The sequence below is a fragment of the Leucoraja erinacea genome, chromosome 9 (genome assembly GCF_028641065.1).
Source record: "Leucoraja erinacea ecotype New England chromosome 9, Leri_hhj_1, whole genome shotgun sequence".
NCBI classification, from domain to species: Eukaryota; Metazoa; Chordata; class Chondrichthyes; order Rajiformes; family Rajidae; genus Leucoraja; species Leucoraja erinaceus.
The window spans coordinates 24,150,223-24,168,288 of NC_073385.1; the positions used below are offsets into that span (position 1 = coordinate 24,150,223).

Below are 18,066 nucleotides of genomic sequence, written 5' to 3' on the forward strand. Positions count from 1 at the left end.
AGTCCAAGAAACCATTCGGCCCACAATGTCTATACTAGCACTCTGGAAACCAGTCCCTTCGGCCCACAACACCCATGCTAGTTTTGTTTTGTCTAGTTAGTTTTTGGTTTTTAGGTTGTGTTTATGTGGGGAGGGGGGAGGGGGGGTTGAAATGGGGCTTGCTGTCTCTCCCTTCGGGGGAATGCGACTTTTTTGTCATATCCCCCTTCTCTGCCTCCGTCTGCGCTGAGGCCCAATGGCGGAGCTGGCGACCTCGAGACTCCGGAGGCAGCCAGTCAGGACTCACCCTGGGCTCGCTCCCGTGAGGGCGGTCCGGCTCGGGGCTGGAACGGCGCTCCCGTGAGGGGCTGTGACGCTCCCGTGAGGGCGGCCTGGCGAGGGGCTGAGACTCTCCCGTGAGGGGCTGTGGCGCTCCCGTCGGAGCGGCCCAGCCCGAGGGTGGAATGGCGCTCCCGTCGGAGCGGCCCAGCTCGAGGGAGGTATGGCGCTCACGTGAGGGTGATCCGGCTCGGGGCTGGAACGGTGCTCCGGTGGCTGGGACGGCGTTCTGGCGGCGATGACCTGAGTCCGGGGTTCAGCCGCGGGCCGGCGGCTGCGTCCGCTGGACTGGAGGGCGGCAGCTTCGACCACCCCGGGCCGCGGTGTTTGAGCCGGCCCGTTTGCGGGGTTCGGTTAGCCGCGGGACTGTTTGTGCCATCGCCCGGTGGGGTATCGCCTCAGCGCAGAGGGAGAAGAGGAGGGAAGAGACTGCAGCACTAAGATTTTTGCCTCCACCAGAGTGAGGAGGTGCTTGGAGGATACACTGTGGTGGATGTTAATTTGTGTTTATTGTTGTTTATTATTGTATGATTGTATGTATGACTGCAGGCACAAAATTTTGTTCAGACCGTAAGGTCTGAATGACAATAAAGGTATTCTATTCTATTCTATTCATTCTATTCTACTAGCGCTCCAGAAACCGTCCTCTGAGTCAGAGAATTCCACAGACTCACAACTCTCTGTGAGAAAAAGTGTTTCCTCGTCTCCGTTCGAAATGGCTTACCCCTTATTCTTATACTGTGGCCCCTGGTTCTGGACTCCCCCAACATCGGGAACATGTTTCCTGCCGCTAGCGTGTCCAAACCCTTAACAATCTTATATGTTTCAATAAGATACCCTCTCATCCTTTTAATCTCCAGAGTGTACAAGCCCAGCCGCTCCATTCTCTCAGCATATGACAGTCCCGCCATCCCGGGAATTAACCTTGCAAACCTGCGCTGCACTCCCTCAATAGCAAGAATGTCCTTCCTCAAATTAGGGGACCAAAACTGCATACAATACTCCAGGTGTGGTCTCACTAGGGCTCGGTACAACTGCAGAAGAAAGCACCCTGGAAACATTATTTTTTGTTGCGTGGAGCAGAAATGTGTTTTTAATGGCATGCTAATACATTATTACTACTTAATGAGCTTACTGGGCAAAAAGCCAAGTATAGATTATAACTACATATATATTTCAACATACAATGGATTAAAAAATAAAATGAATTTTAAAAGGCTATTTGTGATATTTTAGCTTCCTTTACGTATTCCACACTGGTGGTACGGTGGCATAATGTTAGAGCTACAGCCCTGCAGCACCAGAGACCTGGGTTCGATCCTGACTACGGGCTCTGTCTGTACGGAGTTTTACGTTCTCCCCATGACCTGCGTGGGTTTTCTCTTAGATCTTCAGTTTCCTCCCACACTCCAAAGACACACAGGTTTGCAGGTTAATTGGCTTGGTGTAAATGTAAAAATTGTCCCTTGTGTGTGAAGGGCCTATTTCCACACTGTATCACTAAACTAAACTGGTGTACTGTGGGTGCAGTGTCTACCATGTACAAAATGCAAGTCTGTTACAGCTTGGGATAAATCGTTATCTTTATTAATTCAAAGGACATGGACATGGCTGTGAATGCCAACGTTATTTAACAACAAAAACACAAAAGTGCTGGAATAACACAGTGGATCAGACAGCATCTCTGAAGACCATGGATGGGCGGTATTTCTGTTCTTCACATTCAAAGCGAGATGGGAATGTTTATTTCCCATCTCTATTTGCCCCAAAACTGAGACAGCGGTTAACAGTTGGGCTTGGGTATCTCCCAGACCACCAGTCCCTACCGCCAAGAAGCCATGGGTAGCAGACACTATTACCTGAAGGTTCCCCCTCCAGGTCCACATCATCCTGACTTAGAATGGTATATAAACATGTCTACATCATTACTCAGTCAAAACACTAGAGGTCCATACACGCTAGCCTTCAACAAAAAGATTGCCGGTTTAAGCAAGTAACTCAGCACTGCCTGTTCAAGGGCAAGTAGGGTTGATAAGTAGGTTGGGCTTTCCAGTAAACCCATGGTCTGAAAAGTAAATTTGCAAGTGAATTTAATTTGATTTTACACATGGGATTTTCATCAACATGCAATATTAAACATCCTAAAAACATAGGCAATGACAATACAGATGAGTCAATGTCTGACATTAGCATTAACTGCACTTCAAACCCATCAATAATGTCTGAGTCATTAAATATCATCTGGCAATTGCTGTTACATTGTTGTCTCAACACCGATCAAGTCAACCTACCACAAATGGCAATACATCAGTAAACTCCACGTCAATTACAAAGTATCTTGTCTCCACAGTGTGATTTACAGCAAAATTTAATTTTATTTTAGATTTTAGGATATTCTGAATGCTTAAGCGATGCGAGTGCTGGTATTCTTTTACCAACCACTGTAATGCCCGCATGCTTTCATGCCCATTATAATAGACAATAGACAATAGGTGCAGGAGTAGGGCATTCGAGCCAGCACCGCCATTCAATGTGATCATGGCTGATCATCCACAATCAGTACCTCGTTCCTGCCTTCACCCCATATCTTTAAGAGCTCTGTCTAACTGTCTCTTGAAAGCATTCAGAGAACCGGCCTCCACCACTTTCTGAGGCAGAGAATTCCACAGCCTCACAACCCTCTGTGTAAAAAAGTTTTTCCTCATCTCCATTCAAAATGGCTTAACCCTTATTCATAAACTGTGGCCCCTGGTTCTGGACTCCCCCATCATTGGGAACATGTTTCCTGCCTTTAGCGTTTAATAATCCCTTAACAATCTTATATGTTTCAATAAGATATCCTCTCATCCTTCTAAATTCCAGAGTAAACAAGCCTAGCCACTCCATTCTATCAACATATGACAGTCCGCCATCTCAGGAATTAACCTGGTAAACCTACGCTGCATTCCCTCAATAGCAAGAATGTCCTTCCTCAAATTTGGAAACCAAAACTGCACACAATACTCCAGGTGTGGTCTCACTAGGGCCCAGTACAACTGCAGAAGGACCTCTTTGCTCCTATACTCAACTTCTCTTGTTATGAAGGCCAACATGCCATTCGCTTTCTGCACTGCCTGCTGTACCTGCATGCTTACTTTCTGTGACTGAACAAGGACCCCTAGATCCCATTGTACTTCCCCTTTTCCCAATTTGACAGCATTTAGATAATAATCTACCTTCCTGTTTTTGCCACCAAAGTGGATAACCTTACATTTATCCACATTAAACAGCATCTGCCATGCATCTGCCCACTCACCCAACCTGTCCTCATAGCATCCTCTTCACAGTTCACACCTCCACTGAGCTTTGTGTCATCTGCAAATTTGCTAATGTTGCTTTTAATCCCTTCATCTAGATCATTAATGTATATTGTAAATAGCTGCAGTCCCAGCATCGAGCCTTGCGGTACCCCACTAGTCACTGCCTGCCATTCTGAAAGGGACCGGTTAATCCCTACTCTTTGTTTCATGTCTGCCAACCAATTTTCTATCCATGTCAGCACTCTTCCCCCAATATCATGTGCCGCAATTTTGCCCACTAATCTCCTACGTGGGACCTTATCAAATGCTTTTTGAAAGTCCAGGTACACTACATCCACTGGCTCTCCCTTGCCCATTTTCCTAGTTACATCTACTGGAAGAGTAGTATGTGTTTGTGCTGGAGATCCAAGCTTTGTGTCACGTGGCACGTTTCTGAGATTGAGGAGGTTTAGAAAAACATCAGTTCCGTCTCTGTGAGACTTCTCCATGAGTTGTTCAGCGCGGCGGTCAGCTCTTTCAGCTAACCCATTAGATTGAGGATACTCTGGGCTGCTGGTAACATGAGTGAAGTCCCACTGTGTAGCAAAGTCTTCAAAGCATTGGCTTGTGAACTGTCTGGCATTGTCTGATATGAGGGTGTGTGGTGCTCCATTAACTGAAAGGTGTCTCTTAAGTTTTGAGATGACTGTTGCGGAAGTAGCGTCACAAAGCAGGTCAATCACATACCAGCCTGAATATGAGGGTCACTAGCACCAAGTACTGCTGACTGTGCCACTCAAAGATGTCTGTTGCCACAGTCGATCAAGGCAGGTCTGGAACTGGATGCAGTAGGGGTGATTCTTTCTGCTGGTGTGATTTTGTGCTGTTACACACAGAGCATGACTGCATCTCCTAGTTGATGTCGTCTGTCATTGTAGGCCAGAAAAAAGTATGCATCTTGCTCTCTGTTTAGTAGCTTCTGCACCAGGATGCCCTCTGTGCCTGATGCTGATGTACTCCTTTTGTAGTGACAAAGGAATGACTGCTTTGTGACCCTTCATAATGACCCCGTCTTCAGTAGTTAGTTCTTCTCTAAAAGGAAAATAAGGGTGAACAGCACGTGGAAGATTGCACTGTTTGCTGGGCCAATCATGTCTGATGATAGTTGAGTATCTGCAGGGTTGTGTCATCTGCTGTGTGTCTCTTTAACTCCTCAAAGCGAGAAGAGGATATGTAGTTGACTGTCATGACATCAAAGCTGTCCTCCTCATCAGCATGCTGAACTGTGGAACTCCTGGGAGCTCGAGAGAGAGAGAGAGAGAGAGTGTCAGCCAGGTGCAATTGTTTTCCACTTTTGTAAATGAGGGTGATGCTGTACTTTTGAAGTCTTAGCATCATCCTTTGATGTCTTGCTGGTGCTGCATGTATAGGCTTTTTCAGTATGGTGACCAGAGGCTGCTGCTCCGTTTATATGGTCACTGGCTTGCCATAGATGTAATCATTGAATTTGGAATACGCTAAAACCACCACCAACAGCTCTTTTTCAATTTGAACATATTTGGTTTTGGTGTGGGTTAGTGTCCGTGAAGCATATGCTAGGGGTTTTCCTTCCTGCAAACATGCTGCACCGAGTCCATACTGTGAAGCATCACAGGTAAGTGTCACCAGCTTGCTGACGTCATAGTACGACAGAAAAGGTGTGCGGGACATGTGCTGCTTTAGTGCCTCAAAAGCATTTTGCTGCTGTTCATGCCAAGTCCATTCAGTGTCTTTGTGTGTGAGTTGTCGAATGGAGTCATCAGCTGACTGTGGTTTGTAATTAATTTTCCAAGGTAATTGACCATCCCCAGAAATCTTTGCAGAGCTGGGACATCTGCTGTCACTGGCATTTCACTGATTGCTTTTGTTTTGGAAGGGTCGGCTTTGAGGCCTTCACGTGAACTTGTGTCCAACATAGCTGACCTGGTTCAGCCGGAACCTGCACTTGAGAGGATTGAGCCTCAAGTTCACCTCTCTGGCATGGTTGAGCACTTTTCTCAAGTTGGCGTCATGTTCTTCCACGTTTTTACCTCCAATGATTATGTCGTCGACTATGATCGCATAGGGATATCCAGCGCAAATCTGTTCCATGGAGCTCTGGAACACTTCACTGGCAGAGGTGAGTCCAAATGGCATCCTTAAAAATCTGCAGTGACCAAAAGAAGTGCTAAAAGTTGTTATCATTGAAGATGTGTGGTCAAGTGAAATCCGCCAAAAGGAGTTCTTAACATCTAAGACAGAAAACACGGTTGCATTTGACATGTGTGCAGCCACTTCTTCCACAGTACGCATAGGGTGATATGGCTTTTTCAAAGCAGTGTTCAGGTCCCTTGGATTAATGCATATTCTGATTTCCTGTTTGTTCTTTTTTGTTGGTGGCAGCCACAGATGACACCCAATCAGTTGGCTCAGACACAGGAGTGATGGCACCCAATTCCTGCATCCTGTTTAGCTCAGCTTTGACTCTGTGCTTCATAGCCACAGGAATGCAATGTGCAGGACGAACAACGGGTCTCACATCCGGGTCAAGTGTCATGGAATAGGTTACAGGCAGCTTTCCAAGCTCATCAGTGAAGAGATTGCTGTATTCTGTTTGAATTTGATGTGAGTGAGACCAGCCCCATTTGCCTGCATGCACGTAGCCCTAGCAGTGGCAGAACAACCTCTTGGACAACGTAAAATGGCAATGTTCTGGCTGTCCCTCTAGGTGGCACTGCAACTTAATCATACCAACAGTTTTGATCTTACTGCCCCCAGATGTAACAAGGTTTGTGACTTTAACGCATGCTCTTATTTGTTCTTCATCCTGTAGTTGTTCAAATGTATTTTTTGGCAAAACATTACACTTGGAACCTGTGTCTACTTTCATTCCAACTGGAATACCATTAACTTGCACAGTGTCCAAAGCTTCATCATTTTTTTCCATCTGTGCATCAGTTGAATCAACAGTCATTTGTAGTATATTTCCACCGACATAGAATGTTTTATCAGCACTGCTGTCGGCTTGTCAGGTTCTAGCTGAACAGTTCTCCTAGGCTCGTTGTGTGGACTTGCAGCACTTTTTAAAATGATTCAATTTTTTACAGGCATGGCACTGTTGACCAAAAGCTGGACATTTGTCTCTTTTAGCTGCATGACTGCCTCCACAGTTGTTGCAATTGGCTATACACTGTGTCCCAGTTTTGTCTGACTGGTTTTTCATTATTATCTCAGGCTTTTGTTTTCTCATGAACCTAGCCTGAACAGCATCAACATTTGTGACAGAATGCTGTGGAGAAGCCAACGTTTTTCTGTGCTCTGCAGTCAGCTCATGAATACGAACGATGGAGACAGCCTTAACTAATGTCAAATTACTATCACGCAGCAGCAGCTTTCTCAAATTGTCATTATTGACAGTGTCTCTAATAAGCTCCTCATAGAGATCTCCAAATTTGCAGCTTTTTGCTTTAATCCTTAAATCACTGACATATGATTCGATTGAAGGTAGGCAAAAATGCTGGAGAAACTCAGCAGGTGATGCAGCATCTATGGAGCAAAGGAATAGGTGTTGTTTCGGATCGAGACCCTTCTTCAGACTGATGTGGGGGGTAGGGAAGAAGAAAGGAAGAGGCGGAGATAGTGGGCTATGGGAGAGCTGGGGAGGGGAAGGAGGGAGAAGGTAAGGGCTACCTGAAATTGGAGAATTCAATGTTCATACCTCTGGGTTGTAAACTACCCAAGCGAAATATGAGGTGCTGCTCCTCCAATTTGCAGTGAGACTCACTTTAGCCATGGAGGAGGCCCAGGACAGAAAGGTCGGATATAGAATGGGAGGGGGAATAGAACTGCAGAGTCATCGGGAGATCAGGTTGGTTCATGCGGACTGTGCGGAGGTGTTGGGCGAAGCGATCGCCAAGCCTGCGCTTGGTCTCACCGATGTAGAGCAGTTGACACCTAGAGCAGCGGCTGTAATAGATGAGGTTGGAGGAGGTGCAGGCGAACCTCTGCCTCACCTGGAAAGACTGCTTGGGTCCTTGGATGGAGTCGAGGGGGGAGGTAAAGCAACAAGTGTAGCATTTCCTGCGGTTACAAGGGAAAGTACCAGAGGAGGAGGTGGTTTGGGTGGGAAGGGACAAATTGACCAGGGAGTTAAGGAGGGAGCGGTCTCTGCAGAAAGCCGAATGGGGAGGAGATGGGAAGATGTGGCCAATGGTGGAATCCCGTTGGAGGTTGCAAAAATGTCGGAGGATTATCTGTTGTATGTGACGGCAAGTAGGGTGGAAGGTGAGGACAAGGGGGACTCTGTCCTTGATACGAGTGGGGGGATGGGGAGTGAGAACGGAGCTACGGGATATAGAGGAGACCCTGGTGTGAGCCTCATCTATAGTCGAAGAGGGGAACACTCATTCCCTAAAGAATGAGGACATCTCCGATGCCCTGGTTTGGAACACCTCATCCTGGGTGCAGATGCGGCGCAGACGGAGGAATTGGGACTAGGGGATAGAGTCCTTACAGGAAGCAGGGTAGGAAGAAGTGTAGTCCAGATAGCCATGGGAGTCAGTGGGTTTGTTGTAGACGCCGGTCAGTAGTATGTTACCAGCGATGGAGATAGTGAGGTCAAGAAACGGGATGTAGGGAGATGTCGGAAATGGTCCAGGTGAATTTGAGTGACGGATGGAAGTTAGTGGTGAAATGGGTGAAGTCAGTGAGTTCTGCATGGGTGCAGGAGGTAGCATCAATTGTCTCACCAGCCTTTTGATTCTGTGTATTGAACTTGTGTCTTTCCATAGTAACATTGGTTTGGGGGTTGCATATTTCCCGAACTTTCCTCTTGAGGCATTCAGGATCCTCTTTGGATTCCGCTGGAACGAGGATGTCTCCACCCTCGCCGGGCTCCCCCACTTCCGCCGGGTCCACAAAAGACCGTTCACGTTCAATGGCCTCCAGTCCCGCTAGATTAAGGAGAATGTATGCTCGAGTGCGGGCTGGCTTCTCAGAGAGTGCCGCCGCAATGAAAACGTCATATTCCTGTTCAAAAATCCGCCAGTTTTCGCCGATGTTACCATCAAAGATGAGTAGGTCCGGCCTCCGGAATCCATCCACCATGTTGACTGTTTAGCTGCTAGCTGCACCATCTAGCAGGCTTAGTTGCTTGTCCTCGCCTGAAAATAACAAATCCCGGTGGAAAAAACACAATACGTGAAAGTTCCGGAATAAAACTTCTGACACCATGTTCGTGGTTTCATAAATAATGTCCAGTTATTTGGTTTCAAACCTGGGTTAATGACTATTGAGGATGCAACGTTACAGATATGTCCACAGTCACCAAAGCCGCTGTCACCCCCCGAACCTCGCTGAGTAACCCGCATGCGCAGGATAACTTCCTCCAGGTACGACGTCTGCAATAGCTCAACATAGGCTGTGAACACAGTGACTGATCTACATTGTCTCTTTCAAAGACGCTATCCCCTACGTTCAATTTTTCCACCTCTTACCGCATCTGCTACCAAGATGAGGCTTTCTATTCTAGGACATCCAAGATGCAAGATCCAAGATGCAAGTTGTCCTCTTTCTTTAGTAAATGTGGTCCCCCCCCCCGCAGTCATAGATGGATCCCTAACCTCTCTCTCCCTGTGTCCCGTAGATCTACTTTTGATCCCTCTCCCTCCAGAGGGAACAAAGTTAAAGTTACCCTGGTCATCACCTTTCACTCGCCAGCCCTTCGTATCCAACACACCATTCTCTATCATTTCCGACACCTTCAACGTGATCCTACCATCAGTCACATCTTCCCATCCCCACCCCTTTCAGCCTTCTGCAGACACTCCCTGCATAACTGCTTGGTTCACTCATCCCTTCCCACCCAAGCCACCCCCTCCTCAGTTAAGTTAAGTAACTAACCTACAAACCCCTTCCCCCCCCCTCCCCCCCCCCCCCCCACAGAATCTCTTCCCTACGCTCTACTCTGCCTTTCAAAAAAAAAACTCACCTGTACATACCTATCACTCCCCAGGCCTTCACCTCCTCTCATCCAGCTTTCTCTCCTCACCCCACCACAATCAATCTGAGGAAGGCTCTCGACACAAAATGTCATTTCTTCATGCTCTCCAGAGATACTGCCTGACCCACTGAGTTACTGCAGCACTATATCTTTTTATTTTGTAAACAAGAATCTGCAGTTCCTTGTTCCTCTAATGAATAGGCGTGTTAGTTTGCTATTTTATTCTCCTACTGCTGGTAATGCTTGTAAAGTTCAGCATGTTATAGCGCTGTGAATCCATAGTAATATTTCACTTCTGTTTTGCAAACTCATGAAAATGACAGCCACTGAATAATAACAGAAATAACTAATGAAATAATTGAAGAGCAAAATAATTGCTGCCATCTACTGTTGGTTTTTAGAAATGTAACATATAAATCTGAACATGTTGTTCCAGTTCCTGCAGCCTCAGAAATATATTATGCCCAAGAACTCAGTGGCACAGCGGCAGAGTTGCTGCCTTACAGCGAATGCAGCGCCGGAGACCCGGGTTCAATCCCGACTGCGCGTGCTGTCTGCACGGAGATTGTACATTCTCTCCGTGACCTGCGTGGGGTTTTCTCCGAGATCTTTGGTTTCCTCCCACACTCCAAAGACGTAGAGGTTTGTAGGTTAATTGGCTTAGTAAATATAAAAATTGTCCCTAGTGTGTGAAGGATAGTGTTAATGTGCGGGGATCGCTGGTCGGCTTAGACCCGGTTAGCCAAAGAGCCTGTTTACACGCTATTTCTCGAAACTAAACTCCTGAAAATATGTAAGCTTTCACTTTTAACACTTAATTATTAATAAATACAATGGTCTGTAACTTGTAAAGAAGATGGGCCAGATTGCATTGGGTTCAGCCTAACAACTGCACTCACCGCCTATGCTGGGTGGGCTGACTGATAAGGGTTAAACAAGTTGAAGTCACACACCTGGGAGAGTTGGGTGAGATTGTTGGTGGGCATGAGCAAGTTGGGCTGAAGGGCCTATTTCCACACTGTATGAATGGTAAGGTGGGAAAGAGAGGGTGGAAGTGGGAGAGGTAGATACTTAAGGGACAGTAAGATGTAAAGATAGTTGTTTGAAAATGAGGCATCGGTGGATAACGATCCAACGTACATTAGTTCAGGGCAGCAGTGAACCAGAATTGGTGGAAGGTAGGATATCATCATTATAGGCGGTCACTCGTAACGAGTATGACTGTCCTCTTTTGGGAGGATGCCTGTGCGTGACTTTGTTTAACGTGGGGAGGCTGGTGCACAGGCAGCCACCACATGGTTCTTGACAGATCTCGGTCAGGATCCAGTGGCATGATGTCCAAGATGACCAGGGGATCCTTTTCTGCTGCAGCCTTTATCTGCCTTCCCAGCCATTGTGATGCTCCACTAAAGTTAGCCATCATCCTCCGCCTGTTCCACCGTTGAGGTCTTGGTTGGATTGCTCTTTGTCAGGGGCCTCCCCTCGACCGTACCGCCATGGGTGGCCCTACCAGGAACATAACTCCAGATGGCATCGCTCTCAGAATCTCAGGACCACACAAGCTTCTCCATCATGATAAGGTGACAATCCACAGAGAAGAAGGTAGGATGTAGACAAAAGGGAAACAACACAGCATTAGATATTATTGTTGTTGATGGTAGTTGATGAATATTTCACAAACTTTATGACTGTCCTCTGATTCAAACATCAAAGGTATTTCATGAAAATTAAATTATCCAATTATATCTTTAAGTGTGTTCATTGCTATTATGTTTTTAGAGTAACAGGACATTGAAATATTACCAAATCATCAGAAAAACACAGATTTCCACATGACTATATATTATGTCCAAACTGCTTCAATTGCTTTGCAGTGTCACGGGTCCGAAGTGGATCTGTTTGTCGAGAATGTTCAGTTTAATTCATAATGGCACAGAAAATACTGCTGACAGACAGCAAGAACAACTTCTGGGTAAGGACTGTTAAGTGGTAAGTAGTAGCTGAGCTGCACAAGTGCCAGACAATTACAAATGGCTACTCTGATAACTTAATTATTGAGGATATCTACCAGAAACTCATGACACCCACAGTTATCTGGACTACATATCCTTCCACCCTGCCTCTTGCATGCTGAGTTACTCCAGTACTGTGTCTTTATTCAATGGCATTGCCATCATCATGTTTAGTTCGAAGAATGTATCATGATTAACATCCTAAGGATTTAAGATGATATTTAATAATATAACGGCAATAATTGCCATTGGTCAGAAACTTTACTGAACCACATAGAAAAATGTAATCAGACATTGGTTAACATATTGATTCACCTGCTAACTGTCAAAACCAATTCCAGTAAAGAATAATTCAGAAGTATTATAGAATATTCTGAACCTGCTCAGATGAGTACTGTCGCAGTAACACACAATGCCATCCAGGACAAAGCAGTCCATTTGATTAATAGCTACTTCACCACTTAAATATGGACCTCCCACCATCGCTCAACATGCTCACAATGTACAGCATCAGTCAAATGCATTGCAGCAGACTGACCCAGGCAATGACACACATCCTAAAATGCTAGTATATTGAAACAGGTAAGTGGTAATGATAAATACATTTCCCTTTTTTACTCAGAACAATGTCCTGTCCCACAACGCAAATGCCATTCTCACTTTGAAATGCATATCATGATTTCTAATGGTCATAGTCATAATCTTCCCTACCTTGACTGCAGCTGTTCAAGTTGGTGCCAGCATTTCAAACCCAAGGAAAATAAATGCTGAAATAAAAGCAGAAGGTGTTGGAACAGGTGGTATCTTAGCCTTCATAAAAATGTTTCACAAACTAGGGAACGAAAACAAGCATAAGATGCTGAAAAGGGACTGATGGGAAGGGGGAGGGGGAGAGGGAGGGGGCATCAGGGATAATGTCAATAATAGGTTGCTTACCAAGAGGATCTGAGACAGATAAGTGAAGATGGCTTGTTCATGTGCATTTTACCAGATGTAGATTGGTTACTTTACTTAATAACGAATGTAGTGCTTTATTATTATAAGCTCCGCCTAGAATAGAATAGAATAGTTTCTTTATTGTCATTGTAACATGAACCATGTACAACAAAATTTAAAAATGTCAGCCAGTCAGTGCACAATTCAAACATTTCTAAAAGCTAACGATACATACAAGATAAAATATTAAAAGATAAACAACTAAAATAAATATCATGAAAATAGCACGCATAAACACCCAACCCTCCATCCTTCTGTCGATTTCACAGTGTACCACAGTCCCTTAGTATGTATCGTCCCTGCGTTCCTTGGCGGCTACATTTAGTGCTTTTATAGCAGTGGGGTAAAAAAACTGTTTTTTAGTCTGTTCGTCCTTGTCCTTGTAGATCTGTACCGTCTGCCTGACGGCAACAGTTCAAACAGGGAATGTCCGGGGTGGGAAATGTCCTTTATGATACTCTGGGATTTTTTGATGCAGCGGGAACTGTGTAAGTCCTCCAAGGTAAGGAGAGGGCAGCCGACAATCCTCTGGGCGTTGTCAATGGCCCTCTGGAGCGCTTTCCTCTGAGCCGCTGTGCAGCTGATGTACCACACGCATACACAGTATGGTAGGATGCTCTCAATGGAGCACCGATAAAAGGACAGCAGCAGTCTCTGAGTGATGTTATTCTTCCTGAGCACCCTCAGGAAGTGCAGTCTCTGCTGGACCTTTTTCAGCAGCGCAGTGGTGTTCACGCTCCACGTCAGGTCCTCCTCAATATGGATTCCCAGGAAGCGGAAATCCGCCACCCTCTCCACACAGTCCCCTCTGATAATCAATGGTACCATGTCCGTTTTATTCTTCCTAAAGTCTATTATTAATTCCTTTGTCTTTAAGGTGTTGAGGAGCAGGTTATTTTCTTCACACCACACTGTCAGCTGCTCCGCCTCATCCCGGTAGGTGTACTCGTCCCCCCCAGAGATGAGTCCCACCACCGTAGTGTCATCCGCAAATTTGACAATGGTGTTGCTGTGGTGGGCGGGGGTGCAGTCATGTGTGTAGATGGTGTAGAGCAGGGGGCTCAGTACGCAGCCCTGTGGAGAGCCGGTACTGAGGCTGAGGGCCGTGGATGTATGATGGCCCACTCTGACTCTCTGGCTGCGACCCGACAGGAAGCTATTTATCCACGTGCAGGTGGAGTGTGGAAGTCCCAAGTCCCCCAGTTTGTCCACCAGTTTGTGGGGAAGGATGGTATTAAAAGCAGAGCTGTAGTCCACAAAGAGCATCCACACGTAGCTCCCCCCGCTGCTCCAGGTGAGACAGTGCAGCATGGAGAGCTGTGGCTACAGCGTCCTCTGTAGATCTATTTGCTCTGTACGCAAACTGGTGGGGGTCAAAGCTTCAGGGCAGGAGTGATGTGATATGACCCCGGACCAGTTTTTCAAAACTTACATCTACTACCACACCATTAATATTATTACAAGCCGACATCAGTACAGCTGCATGGTAGGAGTAACATGCTATAGTGTGTATACATTACTCAATAAATATTGTTGTACTAGATTTGTGAGTATGTTTGATTTACTCAACATGGTGTCAGATGTGGTCAAACCACTCTCCGTTTAAGTATAACGGTTTTTATTTTATTTCCAGTGTTTTATTTCACCCATTTTGTCCCCTTTCTCATGTTGCTATGGCCAACTAATTCCGTAAACCTGATCGTCTGATTTTTGACTCAGACCTTGCTGAATGTTGGTGGATTTTCAAGCGTGATTTCAACCATTACATCCGTGCAGTTCATCGCAACGTTCCACCAGAACACTGTGCCTCTATACTTCTCAACATCGCTGGCCTAGAAGCTATTAAACGAGCCGAGCGCTTCGACTTTGCTCCTGCAGTTCTGGATCACAACAATCAGATCGTGGTGTTTAAGAAGGAACTGCAGATGCTGGAAAATCGAAGGTAGACGAAAGTGCTGGAGAAACTCAGCGGGTGCAGCAGCATTTATGGAGCGAATGAAATAGGTAACGTTTTGGGCCAAAACCCTTCTTCAGACCTGCTGAGACTATTGATGATCCCGAGGTCCTGCTCACCAAATTCAGAAAGCTATGTGACCTTCACACTAACTCCGTACTGGAACGTACTAAATATTTTTGCACAAAACCAGCTACAAGGTGAGCCTGTGAAAACTTACATCAGTGATCTAAAACATATTGCTGCACGCTGCCATTTTGCTAATCTGTGTGATGAACTCGTCTGCGACAGACTGGTGGGTGGAATCCTCAGTGATAAAGTACGTGATGAATTACTCTGTGATACTGAACTAACCCTGGCCAGAGCTGAACATGCTTGCCATATTGCTGAGCTCACAGCCTCTCACACCAGATCAGTGGAGCCCGGACCACATTCCTCGTACCATGTTGATGCTGCCGACACCTCCTACTGTAACCAGCGCTCCCAGACCCACACATCACCCCGACAATCTCAAAGATTTATTGAAAAGTGTTCTAACTGTGACGGACCGCACCCCTCAGATCGCGAACTGTGTCTTGCCTTTGGAAAACTATGCCATTTTTGCAGAAAAAGAAACCATTTCTTTAAATGCTGCCGAGCCCGTGGGAATCGCTCATTCTCAAGGCAGCCTTTACACCTGTTAAAACATGAAGATTCTGATATCGAGAACCAAGAGCTAGCAGCACCTCCTCCGGTTTCTCTTCCCGGGAGTCATAACATACACTCCCTGGTTGCTTCCACTAACAAGCAACTCGACCCTGAAGTTTCACTTTGTGTCAACAATACCATTACTGTTGCAAAGATCGACATGGGGCCAATTGCAACGTCATGTCATTATCTGAATTTACACGGATCAAGAATAACGAACGTATTGTAAACACATCCGCCACTTTGTTAGACTATGGGGGGAAGATGCACCCAATTGGACAAGCTGAGCTGAAATGCCACCTAGCGTCACAAGCTCACAGGCTGAAATTTTTTATTGTCTGTGGGAAAGTTGCAACTTTGCTTGGCATTAACGCATGCCAGGACTTAGGTCTGGTAACTTTTGGGCCTGATGTCCTTCAAATATCTCCTGCCGAGTGGTCCACGCAGCAGATACTTTCCCAGTCCAAGGAACCTTTTTGACGATAAGCTTGGGAAGCTACCCATCAAATACAACATCGTCACCGATGCAAATATCTTACCTGTAGTACGAGCACCACACCGCATTCCACATGCCATGCGTGACAGAGTGCACAATGAGCTCCAGCGCACGGTGTCCCTGGGTGTCATTGGCGCGGTTACCGACCCATCCGACTGGGTTTCCACCATGGTGGTTGCAACAAAGAAAAACAAAGAAGAAATCCAAATTTGTATCAACCCCAGAGACCTGAACACAGCGATCAAATGCCCGCACTAACATGGTGGAAGAAGTTGCTGCTCAGCTAGGCGGTGCCTCTGTGTTTTCTGTTCAGGATGCCAATATTTTGTTCTGGCAGATCCCCCTGGACCCCAACTCGTCCAATCTCACCACGTTAGGCACCCCCTTCGGCCGCTACAAATTTCTGCGGATGCCCTTTGGCATCAACTCTGTTAGCGAGGTATTCCAGCGTACAATGGAACAATTATTTATGGGATATTCTTGTGCCATCATTGTCAACAACATTTTCGTTGCTGGACGTGACATGGCTGAACATAATGCCAATTAAAAAAAAATACTGGACCGCGCAAAAGACATCTACCTCAAGCTCAACCCTCTAAAGTGCAGATTCCGCGTCAACGAGGTCCAGTATGTCGGACACGTATTTACCAGTGATGACCTCAGACCTGACCCCTCCAAGACCATTGCCATCAACAAGATGCCAGTTTTTTTTTAAAAGTAAAGTAAAGTAGCCTTTATTGTCATTCAGACCTTTCGGTCTGAACGAAATTTCATTGCCTTGCAGTCATACATATAATAAAAATGACAAAAACACACAATAAACATAAATTTAACATCCACCACAGTAAGTTCACCAGGCACCTCCTCACTGTGGTGGAAGGCAAACATCTTAAAGTTAGGCTGTGGGCCGAGCATCAAAAATGTGTCTAGAAATAGGATTTTGTGACCCAAGTCACCAAACTACATGAAATTTTCACATATTGTGTAACAATATTTATATAAATCACCCCTGAAACTCGATATGAAGAAGACTTGCACATTTTTATTAAATTAGAGAAAAACCAGAAAAATTTCGGGTATTTTTTAGTCCAATCAAAGCACGTTTAACATTGAGTTGTCTGCCAGTTGGCCAATCACGCGCTTTGTTTCAGGCTAGCACACAAAATGGCTGAGGGGGCTTCACAGATGCCTGTTTTACAGGAGATTCCGATTTGTTGTTCTGTGAAATAAATGTCGTGGAAACTTGCAGCAGGTTAATTGTATTTAGTGGGAAAAGCATTAAAAAGGCTGAAGAAAGTGCTGCGGTGGATTAATTCAATTCAATTCAACTTTAATGTCATCGCACAAAATACAAGTATCAGTACAACGAAATGCAGTTTTGCGTCGGTCCGTAGTAGTTGTACATAAAGAGAAAAAAACAAGAAAAAAATAGAAAGAGAGAAGATACAGAATAATCAGGAAATACAGAATGATTAAACAAAGGGGGACGGAGGGACCAGAGAAGTCTATCGTCGGGACTCCGAGTTCAGCAGTGTGATTGTGTTGTTATAGAAGCTTTTCCTCATCCTGCTGGTACGTGACCTGAGGCTCCTGTACCGCCTCCCTGATGGGAGGAGGGCAAATAGTCCATGGTTGGGGTGTGAGGGGTCTTTGATGATCTTCCCAGCCCGTCTCAGACACCGTTTTCGGTGGAGGGCATCCATGGCAGGGAGCGGGGCACCGATGATGTGCTGCGCGGTTTTCACCACCCGTTGTAATGCTTTCCTGTCCGCAGCAGTGCAGCTGCTGTACCATACCGTGAAGCAGGTGGTCAGGATACTCTCTATGGTACAGCGGTAAAAGTTGGTCAGGATCTGGGGGGACAGGTGGGCTTTCTTGAGCCTCCTAAGGAAGTAAAGGCGCTGCTGTGCCTTTTTGATCAGCTTGGAGGTGTTGAGGGACCAGGACAAGTCCTCCGAGATATGCACTCCGAGGAATTTATAGCTGGAGACGCGCTCCACCTCAGTCCCGTTGATATGGATGGCGGTATGACTGCCTCCTCTGGTCTGCCTGAAGTCGACAATAATCTCCTTCGTCTTTTTGGAGTTGAGGATGAGGTTATTGTCGGCACACCAGGTGGTCAGGTGCTGGATCTCATCCCTGTAGGCTGACTCATCGTTGTCGCTGATCAGTCCTACTACCGTGGTATCGTCAGCAAACTTAATAATGGCGTTGGATCCGTACTTTGGGATGCAGTCGTGGGTGAAGAGGGAGTAGAGGAGAGGGCTGAGCACACAGCCCTGTGGCACTCCGGTGTTCAGTGTTAT

General features: G+C 46.0%; 1 long non-coding RNA gene across 1 annotated transcript; it reads right to left on the reverse strand.

Annotated features, from left to right (window-relative positions):
- Positions 1-9,583: 9,583 nt before the first annotated feature.
- On the reverse strand, positions 9,584-17,046 carry LOC129700136 (uncharacterized). Its single transcript, XR_008723982.1, has 4 exons — positions 15,804-17,046; positions 12,564-12,677; positions 12,339-12,394; positions 9,584-11,177 (listed from the first exon to the last, which is right to left on the reverse strand). It is a non-coding gene; the product is annotated as an uncharacterized LOC129700136 (long non-coding RNA).
- Positions 17,047-18,066: the final 1,020 nt, after the last annotated feature.